The sequence below is a fragment of the Mustela erminea genome, chromosome 5 (genome assembly GCF_009829155.1).
Source record: "Mustela erminea isolate mMusErm1 chromosome 5, mMusErm1.Pri, whole genome shotgun sequence".
NCBI lineage: Eukaryota > Metazoa > Chordata > Mammalia > Carnivora > Mustelidae > Mustela > Mustela erminea.
Genome location: NC_045618.1, coordinates 20698928 through 20703596, shown reverse-complemented (window position 1 = coordinate 20703596; position 4669 = coordinate 20698928).

The window sequence follows — 4669 nt, the reverse complement described above, 5'->3', positions numbered from 1 at the left end:
TTTCAGTGTTGTAAATTTCATGGTCTGGACAAACGTATAATGACATCCATCATTCTAGCATCACATAGAATAATTTTACTGCCCTAATAATCCCCTGTGATCCGCCCATCATCGCTGCTCCCCACCCCCAACCTCTGGCACCCACTGAGCTTTTTACAGGCTCCAAAGTTTGCCACAGGTGATCTTCACTCCAAGATTTTCTGTATTTGGATGCTCACTTTGTGCTGGTGCGTGATGTAGATTCATGGTGTGTAAGACAGACAGCATCTCTACCCTGCAGCAGAGGTGCAGAAGGAGATTAAAAAAAAAAAAAAAGTCAAGTAGACAAAATAATTACAGTATAGCTGAAAAAGAAGCTGAGGGAAAACAAGTGTAGGGCTCCCTTAAATAAAAAGCAGATGAGGCACGTAAGCTAAAACTGCCAGGATGACAAGAAGGCAGGTATTACTGTGAAAAGAAGATACTACCAGAAAAGGAAAGCTCTCAGGGTCAAGAAACAGGGAGGGCTCCGGAACCAATGGATGGGGCTATAGGATGGGGGTCAAGGAGTAATACTGCAGAGGCCATCAGGAGCTCAGTCTTGCTGGCCTGGTGGATCCTGGTAAGAAATCTAGATTTTGGGGGCGCCTGGGTGGCTCACTGAGTTAAGGCCTCTGCCTTTGATTTGGGTCATGGTCTCAGGGTCCTGGGATCGAGCCCCATATCGGGCTCTCTGCTCAGCGTGGAGCCTGCTTCCCCCTCTCTCTCTCTGCCTCTCTGCTTACTTGTGATCTCTGTCTGTAAATAAATAAATAAAATCTTGAAAGAAAGAAAGAAAGATAAAGAAAGAAAGAAATCTGGATTTTCCTCTTCGCAATAGGAACCTCCTGAAGGCTTTCCCCGGGGGAGGGATGTCATCTGATGAATGGGTTTAGAAGCGGTTAACATTTTACTTTTTGCTTGTCACTTGCTGTCTCTCTTGCTGTAATTTTTTTTTTTCTGAACTATTTGGACATTAAATTACATACATCATTGTGACCTTTTACATCAGCTTGTTTATATCAAACTTGTTTTACATCAGCTTGAATAACATCAGCTTGTTTTTTTCCTAAGAATGGAGATGTTCTCTTACATAGCTTTGGAACAATTACCAACTTCTGAATTCACAGTAACATAGTATCACATTAGATATTTTATCTAATACACCATTCCTTTTCTAATTTTGTCTGGTTGATCTAATAATGCCCTCGACAACTTTTTTTAACCAACCCTATCTCCGGTCCAAGTTGATGTTTTAAAATTTATTTTTTAAATTATCTTTTTTAATGAAGTATAATTGACCTACGTTATATTAGTTTCAGGTATAAAACATAAAGCTTCAGTATTTGTATGTCTTACAGAATGATGGCTACAGTAAATTTAGTTAACATCCATCCCCATTCATAGTTGCATTTTTTTCTTGTGGGAACTTTTAAGATCTATTGTAGCAAATTTACAAATACAAATGCAATACAGTGCTATTAACTACAGTTGCCATGTTGTACATTACATCCCCGTGACTGATTTATTTTTATCAATGAAAGCTTGTACCATTTGACCTCTTTCGCCCCAAGACCATTTTTAAAACAATCATATTTGCCCATTTGCTTGAGATAACACCTTGATCATCTACTAGGTGTTTTTGGTCTTTTGCTTGTTTGCTTTTTTGGTATGATATTTGGTCTACTTTTGGGCTTTCTTTTCTATTCTTTAGGTATATCTGTCGATTTATGCACTAGTTCCATATTCTTCGTGTTAGAGCCTTTGTAGTATGTTTTAATATCTAGTAGCACTAGTCTCTACTTACAGCTCTTTATCTTCATTGTTTTCCTAGATATTCTTTTGTGTTTATTTTTTTCATGTGAATGTTAGAATCAGCTTTTCCAGTTTCCTGAAAGTGGTCACTGGAATTTTTATTGAGGTCACATTACATTTATAAATAAATTGAGGGTGGCCTGACATGTAAGGATCCTGAGAAAGCCTGAGCAAGAAGGAGGATGTTTTCCCATTAGTTCAAGTCTCCTATGACTTTCAGAAGTGTTTTAGGGTTTTCTTCATATAAGTCTGAGTACAGGCATACCTTGTTTACTGCAATTCACTTAAAAAAAAAAAAAGATTTTATTTATCTATTTGAGAGAGAGAAAGAGCACAAGCAGGGGAACAGAAGGCAGAGGGAGAAGCAGACTCCCCACTGAGCAGGGTGCCTGACGTTGGACTCCATTCCAGGACCCTGGGATCATGACCTGAGCTGAAGGCAGACACTTCACCAACTGAGCCACCAGGCGCTCTCCAGCTCTTTCATTATCATTCTATTAGTTATGCTGACCTGTGATCAGCGATTTTTGATGTTAGTGTTGTAATCATTTGGGAGCATCATAAACTGCAGCCAGATAAGACGGCAAATTTAACTGATAAACATGGTGTGTTCTGCCTGCTCCACCGATGGGCTCTTCCCCCGACTCTCTTCCTCTCCTTCGGCTTCCCTGTGCCATGAGACACAATGACGTTGAAATTAGGCCAATGAGTAGTTTTAATGATTATCTCTAAGTGTTCAAGTGACAGGAAGTGTTCATTGAAGCAGCACACTTGCTTGTTGTCTTTTTTTTTTTTTTTTTTTGGTCAGAGAGGTTGAGCACAGGCAGAGAGGCAGGCAGGGGCAGAGGGTGAAGCAGGCTCCCCGCTGAGCAAGAAGCCGGATGTGGAACTCGATCCCAGGATGCAGGGATCATGACCTGAGCCGATGGCAGCTGTTTAACCAACTGAGCCACCCAGGTGTCCCAATTGTTGTCTTATTTTAAGAAATCACTACAGTCACCCAACCTTTAGCTACCACCACTCTGATCAACCCACTGCCATCAACATCAAGGGAAGACCCTCCGTCAGCAAAAAGGTGAGGACTCATTGAGAGGTCGGACGATGGTTAGCATTTTTCAGAAATAAAGTATTTCTAAATTAAGGTGTGTACATTTTTTTATTAGACATAATGTTATTGCATACTTAACAGGCTACAGTATAGTAAACCTAAGTATTATATGTGCTGGGAAATAAAAAAAACTTGATTCGCTTTATTGGAATGTTCTTTCCATTGGAGTGGCCTAGCACGGAACCAGCAATATCTCTGGGATATGCCTATGTTCCTTGCTGCCCTATTTCTAATATTTTCTCTTTATTGCTCTTCCCATACATGGGATTCTCCTATTCATTGTACTTTCTGACTGGATATCACTTATGTGTGTGAATACTATTGATTTTTGCACATTAGCTTTGTACTTTTTTTTTTTTTTTTTTTTTTAGGGAGAGAGAGAAGGAGCCTCTCCCCTCCCCTCACAGCAGGTGGGGGTGGGAGGGACAGAGAGAGAGGATCTTAAGAAGCTTCATGTCTGACGCTGGGCTCGATCTCACGATCCTGAGGTTGTGATGTGAGCTGAAATCAAGAGTCAGTTGCTTAACTGACTGAGCCACCCATACACCCAGTTTTATACCCTTTTATCTGGATAAATTCTTTTTGATTTTGTGTTGATTTTGTAATTGATTAATTACAATTAATTACAATTAAAATTGTAATTTTCAAGGTATGCTACCATGTCACCTTGATTAGAGATCATTTGTTTCCTCTCTCCCTTAATCTTTTCGCAGCTAGATGTCGGAGGCAGGCCCGTGGCCAGGGCGGCCTCTGACATTAAAAGATGGCGCCTGGCGAGCTGCCAAGAAAAGTTGCCTCAGAAGACTAAGCAGAACGCCCTAAGAGGAAGCCTATAGCATTGGTTGCTGGTGCAGTCATCTTGCTTAGGCTCCCCCTGTGATTCGCCCGCTTCTGTACCCTATGCGCTCATTGGCTGTGTGAGGATATATAAGCATGTCGCTGGAAAAATAAAGAAAGGAAAAGAGCACAAGACAACGAGGCTGGTTGTCGTCCTTGCGGGTCCAGGGCAATAGCTAGATTCCATTACTGGTACCTCCATAGCAAGATTAAGTGATAGTGGAGTGAGTGAACAATCGTGTCTGGTTTGTGACTTTGGGGCAAATACCTCTGGGTCTCCCCCTTCAGCTAGAACTTAAGTACTATGGTTTTATGATTGAGGTATATAACATGTTAAAAAATACAAACCCATTTCAGGGATGCCTGGGTGGCTCAGCCAGTTAAGAATCTGCCTTCAGCTCAGGTCATGATCTCGGGATCCTGGGATGGAGCCCCATGTTGGGTTCCCTACTCTGCAGGGAGCCTGCTTCTCCCTCTGCTTGCTGCTCTCTCCGCTTGTGCTCTCTCTCTCTGGCAAATAAATAGAATCTTTAAAAAAAATATTTTTTACAAGCTTTTATTAGGAATGGGTGCTGCTTTCTATCAAAAGCCTTTTCAGCATCTATGAAGTAATTAAATGGTTTTCTTTTTAGGCTAATATGAAGAATTATATTAATGTATTTTCCATTATCAGTGTTGTATTCCTGGCCTAAACCGCACTTGATCATGTCATCCTATTTTTCCTTATATATAGTATGGAAACCTGTTCCTTTTTATTAACACTGTATTTAAGATTTTTGCACCAGCATTCATAAGTGATGTTGATTAATTTTCTTCTTTCATGCCACCTTTATCAGCTGTAGGTATGTTATGTTTGTTCATTAAAAAAACACTTAAAACATTTTTCTTTAT